This window comes from Cydia fagiglandana, chromosome 23 (assembly GCF_963556715.1).
Source record: "Cydia fagiglandana chromosome 23, ilCydFagi1.1, whole genome shotgun sequence".
In the NCBI taxonomy this organism is placed as follows: Eukaryota; Metazoa; Arthropoda; class Insecta; order Lepidoptera; family Tortricidae; genus Cydia; species Cydia fagiglandana.
The window spans coordinates 10513088-10532806 of record NC_085954.1 but is presented as its reverse complement, the minus strand read 5'-3'; the positions used below and the strand labels follow the sequence as shown (position 1 = coordinate 10532806).

At 34.3% G+C, this 19719-nt stretch overlaps 2 long non-coding RNA genes across 2 annotated transcripts; one reads left to right on the top strand and one right to left on the bottom strand.

Annotated features, from left to right (window-relative positions):
• The first annotated feature begins 1120 nt into the window (after positions 1-1120).
• On the top strand, positions 1121-5725 carry LOC134675952 (uncharacterized). The gene is made up of 5 exons (XR_010099824.1): positions 1121-1303; positions 1774-1797; positions 2737-2751; positions 5067-5262; positions 5656-5725. It is a non-coding gene; the product is annotated as an uncharacterized LOC134675952 (long non-coding RNA).
• A 5555-nt stretch (positions 5726-11280) lies between these two features.
• On the bottom strand, positions 11281-12582 carry LOC134675984 (uncharacterized). Its single transcript, XR_010099852.1, has 3 exons — positions 12479-12582; positions 11813-11839; positions 11281-11409 (listed from the first exon to the last, which is right to left on the bottom strand). It is a non-coding gene; the product is annotated as an uncharacterized LOC134675984 (long non-coding RNA).
• Positions 12583-19719: the final 7137 nt, after the last annotated feature.

The window sequence follows — 19719 nt, the reverse complement described above, 5'->3', positions numbered from 1 at the left end:
GTACATAGAAATAACCTAATTATTAGGGTGGTTCACGTTTGTATGGGAAAAATTCAAACTCTAGCTAGAAGAAGCGGCACCCTCCCATTTTGTTACACTTGTTTTGTTGACTAAATATGCCAAGTTTTGTAATCTTATCTTATTATCTACAAGGGGGTGCTCAAACACTTTGAAATTTTTCAAAGTTGTATGAAATCCAAAAAAAATAAGTTATTATTTTTTTGAGTTTTATGTAAGTAGTAGTTTTCACATTATTTGAAAGTGTGATTTAAAAGTTATTTGGTGAAAAACCATTTTTATTTCTATTTTTTATGATTTTTTAGGTGACATTCTAAAAATCTTACTTTTGAAAAATTATAAAAAATAGAAATAAAAATGTTTTTCTACTTAAAAACTTATAAATCACATGTGCAAATAATGTGAAAACAGATACTGGAGTTTATTTATTGATATTAACAAAGAAAGGAATAAACAAACATAATAAAACTTACAAAACTACAGATAAATAATTTGCCCCAGGTCGCCGTCATCGGGCAAGGTGCCCAGAAGGATGGCCGTATTTCCCCGCTGTATAGCGATGCTAATACGCTGGGCGAAATACAGATACTTAAATAAAATTCTGAATAATAAATACTTGTTTTTTTTGGTTTTCATACAACATACAAAATTTTCAAAGTGGTTGAGCACCCCCTTGTAGTTGAGATAAAATTACGAAACTTGGTGTATTTTATCAGCATAATAAGTGTAACAAAATAAGGCGGTGCCCCGTCGGAAAATAAAAAAAATGTTTTTTGAACCACCCTACTAATTATGTGCCTAAACATTGGCACTGATTTTTTTATTCTAAAACCTTATTTCATCAACTATTTTAATTATCATTAAATTATTATTTATTTAGCTATAGTACTTACTTAGGTACTACTACTACTTACTAGTTTGGCGTGATTACCCAAAATCTTGGCCAGTCTTGGTCTCCATTAATTACAATATACATATACAAGAGCGCGCCATTTTATCCGATTCTGCGCGGATTCATGCCAGTTTTCACTGACCAAGCTCCCGGAGACCTGCCTACATTCTACTCATGTTATCTAGCTATAGTTTGTATGTATATTAATTTATTAATATAATCAACAGCTGTCTCAAGTCATGGCGAAGGTACGACGCAATTTACTAATTAATAGTTTAAAACTTCATTTTGCTTCAATTAACTTATCATTTACATTTTCACACTTTTTAAAGAGGTTATTAATTATTATATACATTGAACTTATTGCAGCAATTAAAAGAAGCGACCCAGAAGGTGAAGTGTTAGACCAATGTATCATAATTATTATTTATTGAAAAATATTCCTGCAGTCTAATGACATATGGGATATGACCATAGTCCAGTACTACAACTATGGTCCACAAGTTCAATACAAAATTAAGCATCAACACCACACTTCTTTTTGGTTTTTCTTTCCTTTGTGATGTTATTTATTTGTAATGTTTTGTATTAAAACTGCAAAGTTATATTAACGTGATCTGAATGAAGATATTTGAATAAGTTGGACTATAGTCGGATGGTTTTACGATACAACACGAAAGTAATTTAAACATACACAACATCATTTTACAAAATTTTAATCAATGGTAATATAAAATGGCCCTGACTATTATAAATTTTACATTCTAATAATAATATTTTTGTTAAGATTTTTGACGAGAGATATTTAATAACCTTTCTCTAAATATAATAACATTTTTATATAAATATTGTATTTATTTCAGCAAGCTCAAAAACTCTCCAACACGGTACCGTGATCAAAATCTATGTATTGTAGACTATTTGAGTGTCCCACCGTTGGGTATAGACCTTTGCTCTGTATATGCCTATTCCTGATAATACTAAAATTTCAATTTATCTTTTTATTATTTACTATTAACTTATATAAATTTTGAGCAAATAGAGCCATCTATTGAGTCAAACCAAACTATCCGTGCAATTAAACTGAAAATCGTAATTCAAGACCATAAAAAGTAAGACAATGTTACCACTGCAATAATTTGTTTGTAAAATAGTAAATTCCTTTTTATAAATAAACATGCTAAGGGAATTTATTTATTGGTAATTTTACTCCTACTATTAAAAAAAATACTTTTATCTACTTATTTGTACATAAATACAAGACGCGCTAGTAAAAAGTAGCAACTTTGTCTTACTTTTGTTGGTCTTAAATAAAATTACAATTTTCAGTATATAATAGTAGACAAGCGACAGAGTGTGACAGTGCCACCATGCATTGTCTAAATGTTAAATGTACCCTTTTTAAAATAGCCAAATTTGTTTTTTTTTCTTTTTTTTTTGAAATTGACTTTATTTCACATCGTCCAAGTCTCAAATTATCTAAATGTTAAAAAGATACTTACGTTGATTTGAAGTTTAGACATTTTGAGAAAAAAATGTGAGATTCAGACATTTGAACATGTAGCAATTGTGATCAGGTAAAACGAAATAGAGATACAACAAAACCGAAATAGATATGTAAAGTGACGTTTTAATAATTTGTGGCTGCAAAGCCTGTATAGAGTTCTCTTTTTTAATATAATGATCATATAATCCCATAGATGGCGCGCTGACTCCTGAATCACATTACACATACAAAGGATATTTTGAATGCATAAATAAATCAGTTATAATAGCTATCGTAGTTTTATTGAAGTCCCTAAACATGATTTCTTATTTTATTTTAGATTATAAATGACGAGGTACGTAAATGGACTACTTAATTATTTACTTTATTGACAAATTCAATTTAAAAACTACAAAGAATAAAATTGTATCTATTCAGGCTTGGTGTAATGAAAATAATCTGTACTTTTTATAAAACGTTTGTTAGTTCAAATACAACGATACAATTCACTTCTAAAAATAATATTAAATATAATTACTGTTTTAAATTTAAACAACTCTGATTGTCGTGATTTGGAGGTTACGGGGCAAACTTCCGAATCCACCACAAGAGAATTATGAAATTTATATTATTTTTCAGTTTGAAGCGCTGGTGGCCTAGCGGTGAGAGCGTGCGACTTGCAATCTGGAGGTCGCGGGTTCAAACCCCGGCTCGTACCAATGAGTTTTTCGGAACTTATGTACGAAATATCATTTGATATTTACCAGTCGCTTTTCGGTGAGGAAACCGGACTAATCCCAATAAGGCCTAGTTTACCCTCTGGGTTGGAAGGTCAGATGGCAGTCGCTTTCGTAACAACTAGTGCCTACGTCAAATCATGGGATTAGTTGTCAAGCGGACCCCAGGCTCTCATGAGCCGTGGCGAAATGCCGGGATAACGCGAGGAAGAAGAAGATATTATTTTTCAGTTTATTTTTTAAGTTTGGTCAGAGATCCCAATGCACTCCTCGTTCACTGGCTAGCTAGGCCCTTGATGGTCACTAAACTTATAATGTGACGGCTATAATAGTTATAATTATGTTGCGATTCGAAGATATGTTCAATAGATGCATTTTCACCAAGTGACGCATTTATCCCGGTTGCCATGCCAATACGGCTTGCTTAACTTATTACCATATCACATAGCCAAATATGTCATTTGTTATGCATAGTTACCTTGGTCCAACTCTACGCAATTGTTTCATTAATATTATCAATGTATTACATTTTAGGACGAGGAAGTACCAGATCCCTTTGACAATGTTGAGTATCTTTCTATTACCTATTACTTTTACTATATTGTTATACCGGGTGTGGCCTGTAATATGAGCAAAAAATTTAACTGTAGGCTGTACTCCTCATACTGACCAACATTTGTTCGGCTGCTTTTAAAAATAACTTGTGGTTTGATTTTTAATACACTTTAAAGTTTATTCTAAGACGCAATGTATTGCGAATTTTGTTATGTTTAAGGCGTGACAAGCAACGTCAATCACAACGATAATGGCGTGCCGATGGCGTCCATTGAAGATAATATTTATTTTGTATGAAAAATAGGGAGTCTAAATACTTCATAATTTTTAAAAGTTGTTGAACAAAAGTGTCACCGTTTGAAGAGTTATCTGAGGAAGAGAGACAATCTATGTTTGAATTATTTGCTCGTGTTACAGGCCACACCCGGTATAGTATTCAACTCACTTGCTCGTAACGTAGGACTTATTGAACCGCTTTTAGGCTCATATATTATAGCACTTGTTAGGTAATTAATGATAATCCGACTGATTTAAGAAGGTTGCTACCGATTGCTAATAATATGTATCGAAACGGAGCCTTCTCATATTGGTCGAGTAGATTTTACAAGAAGGACTGGCGGGCGTAATTTAATAACATATCATTTTGTAACTATTAATACATGGTGATTTCTGGGTCCACTTAGCTTGATCCAACTGTACGCAATTGTTTCATTAATAATTTCAATTTATTACATTTTAGCGCATAGACAGACCAGAATACTTTAACCGTGTTGAGTATTTTTCTATTACCTACTAATTATAATATATTTTTATATAGTATTCAACACACTTGCTCGTAATGTCAAAACTTATTGAAGCTTTTAGGCTTATAACCCTAAACATTACGCATGCTTTTTTATTATATTATAGCACTTGTTAGGTAGGCAATGAATGATAATCCGACTGATTTAAGATTGCCAAGTCATTATAACATGTATTAAAAATTTAAGATATCTAATATTGATACGGTTTTAACACCCCCTGGTGCCGACTAAAATAGCCGACTTGTTTCTCAATACTTTTTTGTAGTAGAAGAATTGCGTTGCGAGACTTGCACCTTTTTACATGTAATGTTTTTGATGGGATTAATATAAATATACCTAAAAAACAACCTGCCGACTCTAATTTAACGACATTGTAACGTCATAAAAACTCATTCCACCATTTTAGAAGATGACAACATGCATTCTGATAATCAGTAGATCATGCTGATTCCAATGATACCACACTTGTTGGTATAAATCTTTTCGGTCCTGCAAATATCATAAATAAGGTAGTTCCTACAAATTGGCCTCTCCACTAATTAGCCAGAAATAAAAACGAAACAATATATTAAAAGTCTTTTTTTCTTATTTAGCCAATTCCCGAGGAGTGGAATCTAGGAGCAGCAGCAGTAGATGATGATGGAGGTGTGGCAGACACGCCGAGCATGCTGCAGGGGGTGTATGGAGGCGGTGGAGGAAAAAAGAAGCTGTGCATATTCCAGCACAATCCCAAGTTCTGTGTTACTCAGGAGAAGGCCCTATGATACTTGAGTAGGTGCTAAGGTTTCCTTTAGATTGTTACTCAGTCGTTAACTCTTGACAAAAGTCGTGATTGTATGATGGGACGTATTTGTTGTGGATAATGCAGCCCTCGCAATCGTCACGGTCTTCAGCGTTACGGGAACTTTGGATGTGATCGACAATGTCACTAATGTTTTCCCACCTGTTGGAATCGGACCGCGCCGGAGCGCATTTTCAATTCATACATTATGTATGGCAGAAGCGATGGAAATTTACCGGAGTTATCCGCGTCCGCGAGCAGCCGACCGGCTTGCGGCCGTACAAATTTGAAATGCGCGCTGACACCGCCCGTTTGGCGGGAATTGTACTTAAGCATCTAATCTTTGATTGAATTGAAATAACTGACGTATAATTTTGTTTCAGGCCTAAAAGTAAACAACTTCATGTCAAGTCCGTTCGATTATAAAGCAAATTAAATTGTTTGTGTGTAATATATTGCCTTTGATTTTTATACTTTTATTACCGTTACTAACTACCTGTACCGGCTTCTGCCGGCGTATTATGGATAGCTTTATCCATCTTTATCCACGTGATAAAATAACTGTCACTTTTTAACACCTTGGGATAGAAAGTGACGGACACCGTTTTATCACGCTGTCACGTAGACGAGAACGACCATCATATCCGTACTGGAGGAATGTAGAAAAGTGAAGTAAGTAAGTAAGTAAGTAATATTTTATTTGTGAAACACAGGTTATACAGATGACAGTGAAATGATATAGTACTCTGTGATCTACCATATAGGTGTACAAATATTTAGTCTTATAGCTAACTTATTATCTAGATAGCTTAGAACCTATTATATATTTACATTATAGCAAATTAATTTTACATTCGGATACATTGAAATTATGTCACATAAAATAGAATACATTAATAGAAAGGATACTTTTGGTCACGGGCAAAGTTTTTGTCAGATAAAAATTCATTGATGGTATAGTATGTTCCTTTGATGAGCTCTGTCTTTAATATGTTTTTAAACTTTTGGATCTCTAATACTTTGAGGCTTTCAGGTAGTGAATTGTATATTATGGACGCCATGCCTAATATACTTTTCCTTAATAAAGCAGTTTTGCCACTTCTCGTTTGTATTGCATGTCCATATCTGGTATTTCTCACGTTCGGATTCGATCTTAGTGGAAACAGTTCCGGATTAGATTTAACAAAAACTGCCAGTTCGTAAATATATAGGCTTGCAAGTGTCAGTACTTTTAATTCTTTGAAATAAGGTTTGCATGAATCGTCTATTGCTAGGCCACATATGGCGCGAATGCATTTTTTTTGCGCTCTAAATACGAGTAGTTTGTTTGTTGAGTTACCCCAGAATATTATTGCATATCTTAAAATAGATTCGATGTATCCATGATACGCTAGTAAAACAGTATTGCGGTCTGAAGTTTGCGACATTTTTCTAAGAGCAAATACGAAACTGTTTACACGTTTACATAAAGACTCAGTGTGCGGTTTCCAATCGATATGACAGTCTATTTCTAAACCTAAAAATTTTATGACCTTTACATCTTCAATATTTTCATTATTATAATTTATATTAATATTCATTGCATTTGAGAGAGGTTGATAAAACTGCATTATTTTAGTTTTTGTAGTATTGATCTTTAATCTATTATCTTCAAGCCACTGCGCGACAGATGATAGTGCACTATTGATCTCAAACTCATATGTATTAGGATTCGTCATTTCAATTAAGACTGTACAGTCATCCGCAAATAAGACTATTGGATGTTCAACATGATGAGGGAGGTCGTTTATATATACTAAAAACAACAACGGCCCTAAGATGCTTCCCTGTGGAACTCCTGACAATATTGGTTTCATCGTGGAGTAGTAAGCCAATTCTTGTTTTGTTATGTTACATATATTTGTTATTTTTGTGCATTGCATTCTATTTGTCAGATATGATTTAAATAAGCTCAAAGCAACACCTCTAACTCCGTACTGCTCCAGTTTATGCAATAGTATATCATGATTGACGAAGTCAAAGGCCTTCGTCATATCCATATATATCGCACAAACTGGGTTTCTTTTATCAATATTAGTAATGATCATGTTAATTAATTTATAGATAGCAGAGGAAGTTGATTTATTTTTCCTAAAACCATTTTGTTCGTTAGCTAAAATGCGTTTGCTTTCCAAGTAATTGTACAATTGTTCGTATATTATTCGTTCTATAATTTTCGAAAATATTGATAACAATGCGATAGGTCTATAGTTTTCTATTTTTTCTTTATCATTTTTTTTAAACAATGGTTTGACTACCGCAATTTTGAGACTGTCCGGGAAGATTCCTGTTTGAAGTATTAGGTTGCAAATGTGAGTAAAAGGTTGCAGTATAATATCAGCGCATTGTTTTACAACATCTGTTGTAATTTCATCATATCCGGTACTGTTTGTATTTTTTAATTGCTTAATTATTTTATATACACCCTGGGGTGTCACCGGACCTAGGAACATGGAATGTAAAGCATTAAAGGAAAGTTTTACTTTATTATTATTGTTGGATTTTGCTTGTGTCGTTGTTTGTTCAGTGAAGAAATCATTAAAACAGTCAGCTATATCTACAGGATTTGTTAACAAAGAGTTATTATCTTTGACAATTTTCGTAATGGTTTGCTTGGGACAGTTTTCATTGTGGTTTTTTATGATATTCCACGCAGCTCGACATTTATTATCCGATTTTTTTATGTAATTGTTGTTTTGTGCTTTTTGTGTGAGCTTTATGATTTTTTTTAGTCTGGTAGAATATGATGTTAGTTCGGCTTTGTTCGATTCATTGGGATTTGACCTGTAGCGCCACAGTATTTCACGTTTTTTTTTGCAACAAATTCTAATCCCTTTGGTAACCCAACGCGGTTTTATTCTTTGTGATAGTTTTATTAGTTTGAAGGGGAAACATAGTTTGAACAGCAAAATTACGCTGTCAATAAAATTGTTATATGCTTTATTGGGGTCATTGCTCTCATAAACATCGCAAAAACTAAGGCTTGAGAGATTATGTTTGAATTTGTGCATATTTTCTATAGAAAAATCTCGCTTCTTAATATACCAGTACTTATATTGATAATTGTGCTTGACCGGACATTGTAAGATTATAGCACTATGATCGGATATGCCAAAATCAACTATAACGCTCTTTGAGTCACGAATATTATCAGCAAAATTGTCAATGCAAGCTCCGCTGCATGGTCGGGTTGGATCTTTAATTTTAAGTTTAAGATTGAAGTTTAGTAAAGCATGCTCAAAAGTTGAAGAAAGATAATCGCGTTTTAGCAAATTGATGTTAAAATCACCGCATAGTATAATTTTTTTATCTTTTTTATTGGTTATAATTTTGAGCATTTGTTGCAGCCGATCCATAAAAATATTAAAATCTGAATTTGGAACCCTATATACACAAATTATAATTATATTTAGAGTTGTTAGCTCTATTGCGCAACACTCAAAACATGTGTCCATGGACAGGTGGTTAATATGTGATATTTCTTTGTACATAGTTCCCCGTTTTACATAAATTGCAGTTCCACCCCTTTTGACCCTTCTCGAATAATTGGAGGCCAAATGAAAATTCTTTAGGTAGAAAAGCTTAGTTTCTTCCTTCAGCATGAAATGTTCCGAAAAACAAGCTACATCAATGGTTATATTGCTATCTTCCAATTGTTCCAAGGAGACCGTGAACGTATCAGATTTGTTAATTAAGCCTGCTATATTTAAATGAAGTATATTGACAAAATTATTGTTATTACAATTATCTAACAAGCGGAAAATATCATTTTTAGCCACGAAAGGTATGATTTTGTGTACTGTCTGTGTTCGAGTTTTCCGAGTAACGTTCGACGATGGGTGGAGTGCATTGCTGAGGGTGTCCATGTTGTCCAGGCTGCGGAGGTTGACCAGGTTGCGCAGGCAGAGCAGGCTGCGGAGGCTGAGCAATCAGCGAGGATTCACGAAAGGACTGGCTTGAACTTGCATCTTTTTGGTTTATAATCGATATTGACCCAGTGTTTGTTAGTGTTTGTGATTGTGATGCATCCTGTGTGTTTGTTGTTGGGGTGGTAGGGGGTTGCGTCTTGTCCTGTTGGGTCGAAAGATCTATTCTTGTGGAAGATTGTTGTGTGGTTTGTGCTTGTTTTGGCGTATTTACTGGTGGGACGTATTGTTTTCCGTCTATAAAAAGTTTATTGTTTCTTATCGCCGCATGTTTTCCTTCTTGGCGCGCTCTCACTAATGTCTCTCTAAGTACTTTTCTTTCTTCCAGGGCCTTTCCATCCAGGTAATGTGACACCGCGAGTCCTGTGTTTTTGAAACAGTGAGCGTTTTGTAGTATATACGTTGCCATCCTTTTATTTAGAAGTTCTATACGAAGCGGTCGACGGTATCCTTTACGACCTATTCGTGAAACCCCTTCGATAAATCCGTTAATGCTTATGTTTAGGATGTCGTAGAATATGTTGTCTAATCTTTGACATAGCTCAGGTTCCTTTTCCGGATGGTATTCATCCAGACCGTATAAAATTATAGATTTTTGGTAGTATTGGTTATCACTATGGCTACGATAAGGGTTTTCCCGGTTTATGGTTTTAATTTGATTTTTTAGCTCATCTAGCTCGGTCTGTAATATTTGGTTTGCTTGTTGTAAATGTCCTATTTTTGAGTTTGTTATGTCGATTTCTTTTTTTAAAGCTTCCTGTTGTGTTGATATTGTGTTAATGTTCTGCGTAATGTCCTGTCTTAATTCGAACAAAATGTTGTGCGTTTCACTATGTACTATATTTTTCATCTCATCTAGTAGGGCTGCGTTATTTCTTTGTAGCTTTGTATCTAGTAGTTGACTAATTTGGTCCAGTGAGAGTGGCTGGTTAATATTTACAAGTTGGGCTGTGGTGCTGTTTGCGGTGTGCGTGGTGATGTTATAATCTGTCGTGTTAGGTGAGTTTTCGTCCAAATTTAATAGCTCGTCTACTGACATAGTTGTGTCGTTTAAATTTGCCGATATGTGGCTGCGTTTCCCCACTGGTGTGTCATCCCTAATTATCCTGCGCGTAATCAATTGGCAGGGTGGACATATCCAAGAACGCATTAATTCTTGTCCATGTTCTCTATACTCCGCTGAGGTAATATTACCGCACGTATAATGGTAAAAACCCTTGCAGGCCGAACATACTATTAATTCCAAACGGGAGTTTATTTGTAGTTTGCAAGCTAAACAAATCATTTTGTGGTATTTTGAGATGTTAATTGCGAAATCTATTGGTGATGGCCGGCTGTCAACTTGACTTCAATCTTTTAAAGTTCTATGTGAAATTAGAGCTTGACTCACTGTATTTATGGTCCAATTTTGTTCACACTCGCTGTTCAGTTACTGTACGACGTTGTTATCTCCAAGACGCCAGGCCGTGGGGTAAAGGTCGTAAGCGCCGTGCAATTCCTGTCGCTTACGACGTTTGTTTCAAACACTCTGCACTGTGTGAAATAATTGACATTTTTTGTTTGATATCACTTTAAATTTGTCTTTTGTCATTTATATCTGCACTTTTACTGTATTCCAAGTACACTGTTCACTAGTATTTAACTTTCCCGAAGATATTAGCGAGAAAGATTACGTAAAACTTCAACTCAAATACTTAAATTCAACAAATATTTTGCAATGAAAACCTATGCATTTAAACCAGTAGGTAACCATAGTGTATACAGAATATACAGATACATATATGGGCGTCAACTGACTGATATACATGTATATCTATGCGTTTGTGTATCAAAACCAAAGGAGAATATTTTGAAATTAATTAATTTTGTTTTAGTTAAATGAAAGCTTTCATTTTTATTGACATTTTGAAAAATAAATGACGTGAAAAAATATACCTATATTCTATCTCCTATATTTTTAGGCTAAATATTCTGCAATGCGTGGGTTTTTTATTTCGATGGGATAGGTGTAAATGATAAAAAAAAAAGCATTCTTTATTTAGATTTTTTGTATTCTTAGTTGTACCCCTTCTCCTGCACAACGCAATATTTTCTACCCGGAGTGAAAATGCATAATGTTTTCTTCTGAGATTCTGAGTCCTCTTCATGTCTTCCTGACATGAGCTGCTTTGCCTTGGAAATGAGAAACTTAAGTAAGTTGAAGTCATTATATTATATTTATTACTACGTATAGAACTGGAACAGTGAACCAGTATTTTGCGCCATGAATTGTTGACGGCCAGCAACAAACAAAGGAAGCGGAGCGTGAATCTCGCGACCTAAATGCGCAAGCGCCATGAATTTGACAGCACTTAAGACGTTTTGTTCGCGTGGTATGGATTGTGATTGCAACAGTTTGGTACATTGTTTGGTATGGCTTCTCTATGTATAGTAATAATAATTCAATAGCTGTAGTTCAAAGTTGACGTTTCAAGTACAGTAGCATTACTGATGTAACGTTACTGCCCTAGCCTTGACGGGCTGGCCTAGAAAAAGCATTTAACTTATAAATAATAATCAAATAAAAATCTGATACCTTTAGTTTTGCTTCCTTGACTACTTCCTAAAAAGTTTCAAAGTAATTCAATATTTAAATGGCTTTTATTTTAGTGACTGTGATATTTTACCGTATCGTGTAAAATAATAAGAGAAAAGATGTAGTGATATACAGTGTGTTTTCTGTAACAGGAGCAATATATTAAACTGTAGACTGTACTCCTCAAACTGACCAACATTTGTTCAGCAACTTTTGAAAATAACTCGTGTTTTGATTTTTATTACACTTTAAAGTTTATTCTAAGACGCAATGTATTGCAAATTTTGTTATGTTAAAAGCGTGACAGGTAATGTCAAACACACTGATGTCAGCGTACATTGAAGGCAATATTTATTTTGTATGAAAAAGAAGAAGTCTACAGGATTCATAATTTTTAAAAGTTGCTGAACAAATGTTGGTTAGTTTGAGGAGTACAGCCTTTAGTTTAATTTATTGCTCCTGTTACAGGAAGCACCCTGTATAACACGATTTTGAGTTAGGTCATCTGATTTCAACTTACTAGTTTTTAGTTTTCAACTTTTCATCTTAGTATACAATATATATAATATACTGTTATTTTCCATGGCTTACCACAATTAGTAAATATTTAAAGGTATTTAAGGTATAAATTATTTAAAAAAATATATATTCATTTTTTTTATTTACCTCCGCGGCAACTTTGGCCACCTAAATGTAGTAAAAAAATAAATTTAACACAAGACAATATGAAGACGTTTTACTGATCAGCATTAAGTAAATTTTAATATTTATGAATAGTTTTTACCTACTGCAAATATGCATAATATCTATAAAGAAGACTTAATAGCGTTATTTGTAGATTTTTTGTTATCAACCTAAGTAATAATGCATAGGAATATTTTTTTAATTTAATTTTATAGGTAACTTATAAATCACTAGGTTTTGTACTAAATAAAACATGCCAAAATTTATTTATTTACCTACCAGCTATAAACAATGATATAAATTAGTAATATTAGTAGGTAAACAAATAATAATATTAGATAGTTATAGATAAAACAAAATTTTAGTTGCTTTACGTACTTTTATCGCACGACTCTTATCGTTTTTATCTGTTTTCTGAAGTAAGAGAAAGTAAAAATATACGTAATTATTAATATCTTTAACTTATTACTTAGTTAAAAAATTTGCTTATTAAATTGTGTTTATTTTTAATAACAAAATTTCCGTGAGACACAGACATATTAAATATCTTAAGAGTCACTCACGTATTTAAAATACGTGAGTGACCCGTTCTTAAGATATTTAATAAATTGTGTTTAGTTTACAAACGAATAATAATTTAACAAATGAGATTGCATTTCATATTCTAAACACATTATTATGACTTTAACGTTAAACAAGACCAAGTGTGGCTAGTTCGATCTCGCGCCGCTAGAAGATGTTGACTTCGAGATCATAGGTTCATAAAAAGCCTAGTCAAGTAGTCACAAAGTGCATCTAAACTTACTGAAGCGCTTAGAGTTTTCAAATTGCCCTGTAACAAAAAAAGCACCCGGAATCCCATTGAAAAACCCAACCAAGACTTATTGTTTAAATCACAAGAAACGCGGGTACATACCTACATAACTTAAAATTTAAAACCTAATAATAGACTGCGGACTAGAAAGCCTAGAAACAGTAGCGTCAGTAGCATCAATAGCGATAACTTGTAAAGGGACTAAGAGCGATGTGCTATGAACCCTCGTGGACGTCAGATGTCGCTCCGTTGGGGGATTGAGGAACCGCAGTCACATAGTGGTTAAAACTTTGTAAGATGATAGTTTCAAGGTCAGCTTAGACGGTCAATGTACTTTATCCCATAAACTTTACCATTAAAATAATATTGTAATTAAAACAAGCAGTACCTATTAAATTGTATGTACAGTCACCACACGGACTTGGTATGCAATTTAGGGTTTTTGCTAAATTGGCAATTCTATAGCGTAAGTATTGAGCAACCAATTTAGCTAGGACTCTAAATGGCGCAACTAGCATGGCGGAGCATGATATATATAATTACATAGTACATCATATATATAATTAAACTACCTTAATAACTTACATTGTTAACTTGCTGAAATAATTAAACTAATGATTATTTTCATGTTCCACTTGCGAACAAAAGCACTGTAACAATGAATATACTGTCAGAGGAGATTTAGATATAATACGTTAGTACCCTTTTAATACCGTACAACCACCCAACTTACTGTACATTACAATCCGTTCAAGTGTCCCTACATAGTATTTAAATGTCCTAGTTCCATTGCAAACTATGTTTAGAAGTTAACAAAAAAATTAAAAAACTCTACTAGTACTTACTTAATTACGTACCTAATTGAACTTGCGGACTGTTGGTAGATCATAGTTGTAGTACTGAACTATAGTCGAGTGGTAATTACGGTAAGTATCACTTATGGAAAAATGTCTTCAGACAGTGGTTATCTCTCTCTCTTCCTTCCTTGCCGTATCTGACAATGGCGACTCAATCAACAAGCTTATCCGGATTATGAGATGCCCTAATGTGGCTCGCAAAACCAAACTTTGTCCTGAAGATGCGGTCACGCGATGCCCAATGGAGGACAACTCCAGGAGGACTTAGGTTGCGTCTTGCGGATATGACGCTTAGCATCTAGGTCTTCCAGACGCTGCTGCTCAAATTGATCTACTTTCTTATGAACACTAGAACGCCATTCCGATCTTTGTAATGCAATGCCCTCCCAGCAGTCAGTCGGTATCCCGCAAGCGACGAGCGTTGTAATGAGCGTAATAACGCTAATTGGCTGAAACAAAAGGTTGTGGTTGGTTTTTGCTAAAATATAACCTTTGTTCAAGTACTAACCTTATTAATTTCATTTTCATATCGATTTTGGATAGTTCTGAACTCATTCTGAAACGAAAATTATTATTTTTAAATATATGAAAAGTAACTTATAGGAGCATTGATAGGTATTTTAAATTTTTAGTATTAGTTATTTTAATTGTAGTTAGTTTTAGTTTTTTATTCCTGTATGTCTTTTAGTAATTTATATTAATAAATGAACTTTAATACAACTAACTATAATTAATTAACTATAATAAATAAACTGCCTATTGGCTATATACCGGGTGTGGCCTGTAATACGAGCAAAAAATTAAACTGTAGGCTGTACTCCTCATACTGACCAACATTTGTTCAGCGACTCTTAAAAATAACTTGTGGTTTGATTTTTAATACACTTTAAAGTTTATTCTAAGACGCCATGTATTGCGAATTCTGTTATGTTTAAGGCGTGACAAGCAACGTCAATCACAATGATATGGCGTGGCGATGGCGTCCATTGAAGATAATATTTATTTTGTATGCAATATAGGGTGTCTAAATACTTAATAATTTTTAAAAGTTGTTGAACAAAAGTGTCACCGTTTGAGGAGTACAATCTATGTTTTAATTATTTGCTCATGTTACAGGCCACACCCGGTATGTGCGAAGTCGGTGGTGCAGGATATACAAGCAATGCCAACACGTGGTGAAAAATATAAACTTTCGTAAAACTGGTTTCATAACTTTTTTTCAGTAGTTTGGTTTGCCCTTATATTTAATTTATGTACAAGTAATCACGTGTTTAATTTCATTGTCATATTGATTTTGGGTAAGTCTGAAGAAATTCTGAAATAAAAATTATTAATTTGAAAATTCATGAATAATAACTTATATGAAATAAACTCAAAATGGAGTCCCCATGTGCCTAAAAATAAAAAGTATTGAACGTCAACTGCAGCCGCTATTCAGGCTTCGTTGTTGCTACTGCTAAATTTGTTCATAAAATATAAATGAGTGAGTTTTGACGCCGCATTACTAGCGCGATTACAACTTTTATTCAGTCATTAAAAAGTGGTTAAAATCTGCACCAAGCTATATTATAGCTAAAAATATGAAAATTGCTTCTAGGATTCATCGGTTCCTTTTTTGTTGAAAATAACTATAAAATAACAAGTCAAAACAATGACATCCGCGTTTCCGGGCACGCACAGCCGTCTTGCTCACGTTAACACTCACAGCCGTATTCGAACAATGAGATACTTCAAATACTAGATATTGAAAAGATATGGAATAGATATGTCAGTGTCAAACAAGTGTCAAAAGTGACGTTTTTGTTTGAAGAAATGTCAATTTTGACACTTGTTTGACACTGACATATCTAATCCATATCGTTTCAATATCTAGTATTTGACGTATCTCATTGTTCGAATACGGCTGTCAGTGAGAATGATAAAGTCTGCAGCGGATTTGATAACTCACGCAGTGCAAGTAGGGCTCCCGGTATCCGTGTTACACGCCGAAACGAATACCCGTGTTCTTAAGACCGGCGGTGCTAAGAACACGGTTTACACGGAACCGCCGGGATCCGGATACGTGTCCAAGAAACGTTCCCAAGAAACGTTTCTCAGATACGTATCTCCGTTTACACGGGTACTTAACACCGGCCCGAACGGATCCGAAACAGTTTGAGCCAATCAATGCTCTAGGTCTGGGTATGCAAGGTCTAGTATTGAATGTTAACTTCAGATGAACTCGTTTGGCGTAAGAATTTTTTTAAATTATTTATAACAGTTTTAACACATGTGTTAATATATCATATTTAGCCAACTATACAATATATGAATGGAAGTAGGTGTCCCTATTCTATATAGTCTACTATTTTTAATTTTAAACCTACCCGTCCCTAGTTCTAAACCTTCATTTTTGTACTATTATTGCTTTTAAGCTAATTTCATTACATATTACATTTCAATCAAAGAAACACATTTTATATACCTATAATGGTGTAAGTTATGTAGTTTCGCGAAGAATAGGTGTGCAGATAAATACACCTACTACTACTTTGTGGTCATTTGTTATTTTTATCAATTGCCTAACTGTTGCGCGAAAACAGCAAATCCACCAACGATGCAAAAAAAAGTACACAAAAGCGGCATTTGAAACTCAGGATTTCACGCGAGAACTTTAAAAACCCATGCTACCTTGGTTACCTTGCAATTATATTGTTAAATACATTAAGATAGATCTCAAAATTGGTAATCATTCATGTTCACTTGGGTCACTTTCACACTAGTGCTCAGGTAATAAATGCCGGCCGGTGGTGTTCCATTTAACGTGTTGTTTTCCAATACCCTTTTGTCTGATATCGCCGAAAACAAGTAGCATCCCAAATCGTTATCAGACCTGCCATAGCCAATTCTAAGCTTTATGTCGGTGTACTAAGGAGAACCTGTCTACACATACATGAAATTGTAACAAATGCAGCGGCTAAAATTAAAGAAGCAAATATATCGAAGCAAATGATTTATTAATAATAAACCACAAAGTATTAGTATTTGAAGTCTTATACAAAATACTATTTTGATAAGTGGCATAGGTATACTGTATTTTTAATTTTCTACTCGTATTGCAACATTGCAAGCAAAAACTACCTGCTCAGAAAAGGGTTACGAGTATTTAAACCGTTTGTTGAATTTCGACTCTACGGACCACGGAATAAGGTTAGATATGACGGTAACTCGTCATGAATCTTTTGTCTATTTATTTGTAGCTCTTAAGTACGCCGCGCCGGCTCGTTCCTTCACTACTCGTCAATGACGTGTCCGGAGCCACGGGTAAATAAGATCCGTTTCTTCGAATACCCGTTTATCCGTGGAGACGGATCTCAATTACACGTTTCTTAATTACACGTGCGGAACGGGCCAGAAAACCGTGTACGTGTTATTCGGAAACGGGTATTCGAAACGTGTAAACGAAACACGGACTCGACCGCGAGCCCTAAGTGCAAGTGTTATTTTAAACGTCAAAGTTTTATGAAATTATGACGTGTAAATAACGGGTCTCTATTGTTTCCCAAATAGTTTTAAGCCATAATGTATTGTTTGTCCGAATTTTCATTAGTCATAATTGTTTTTTCTCAGAAACGCGTAACTTTTCAGGATTGCCATAAAACAAACCTAACCTAACCTAACCTATCTATAGAATAACCTTACGATAATCCTGAAAAGTTAACGGTTTCAGTTTTATGACTAACGATAATATGACAAACGTTACATTATGACTTAAAACTTTATGGGAAACAAAGGGACCCCGTAAATAACACTTGCACTGCGTGGGTTATCAAATCCGCTGCAGATTTTTCTTGATCCGACTCTAGAAGTTCCTGCTAACTGGACGGCTACCGTGAAAATCGAAACTCGTCCATTGCGGGCATTTTTCTCTGTCACTCTAATTACGCCTTCATTGGAGTAAAAGAGAAAGATCCCCGCAATTTGCGGATTTCTGTTTTCGCGGTAGCCCCTCTGAACCCACTGCACCTGAAGGGAGCCGAAAGTCCAAGTATGTGAGAGCGTGCGCAGCCACACACGTGTTAACATCTATTTAATTTACTTACAAATGTGTTTTTTATAGAGCCCTGGAAATTAAAGTACATTTTAGAAGTACTTAAACCTTCCCAGTCTTCTTGTATAGTTTATATTCCAGCGGCGGATAGCAGATAGCATTACAGCGGCGGGAAACTGGTACCTTCTGCAATTGAGCCAATTTCATGGTTACTTCCCGATTCGCCGAATTCTTATTTCGCCGGATTCTTGTTTCGTCGGATTGTGACGTCCTAAAGAAAATCCGACGAAAGAGGAATCCTACGAAACAAGAATCCGGCGAATCGGGAACTAACCATTTTCATTTTGTTGTGGTTTTTTTTTTGGTTGATAACAATGAAATCTGGTGGCTTTGAAGAGCTCCTCATGTTGGGCAGAATAGATACGAAGTCAAAACTTGTTCCGAAAAAAATGTACATAATTTTCGATTGAGTTTTAAATAGGTAGGTAAATATATTCAAATAGGTAGTGTACGTGTCGTAAGCAAAAGTTGCTTTAACAAATAAGCGTGTAGCTACTAACGATTCCCAATATTAGTAACATCACAGTTTGTTACTGATAGGATACCATTGCTTATATCTAACATACTTTTATCACAACGACAACCTCCAGCCGGGTTTTTCTGTAAGTTCGAGCTTATTAGCGCGGGTGGGATATAGATACTGCGAGCCGTATCTAGGTGGTATCAAAATAGGTAATATCAAAATTTTAACATATGTAAAATCACAATTCAGCTCCATAGGTAGGTAGGTAGTTATAAACTTGCCACTTACGTTACCTCCCTTTGGTGTCAGGTGAGCTACGCCTCCCTGTAAGATATAAATAAATTTAAGGGGGGTGATCAGAATAGGGATGATGACATATGGTTGACATGTTATATTTTATAAAAAAAACGGTTACATAAAAATCAGCAATTTACACAACACACTGTTTGATTTGAACACAACTTATGAAAAATAATTTGCACTTTGCAGCCGGCGTATTACAGATAGATCCATCTTCCACATGATAATATAACTGTCATTGTTTTACACCGTGGGATAGAAAGTGACGGGCACCGTTTTATCACACTGTCACGTAGACAAGAACAACCATCATATCCGTACAGAGAATCCATACAGAGGAGGAGTTCCATAAAAAATATTATATACATAACAAAGAAAAACTTTTATAGTTTTTTAGGAAAAGGTACTTACATGTTCATTTACTACCATATCTAAAATCTAACAAGAGAATTAGTTAAAATCTAACACAAAAACTGATTTTTTTATTGATGACTGCAAGGTTTTACCTTCTAAAACTGTGATTTTAATCAATGTGATTTAGCATGTCCTTCTTTTCTTAATTTACGAATAAAAAATAGGATTTATGTACAATTTTCGTATACTTACAAACTGAAATTTTAATTTTTATACATATTTATGTATATTTTTACTGGGCACCTCTATCGTAAAAAAATATACGAACTACATTGTTATTTCAAA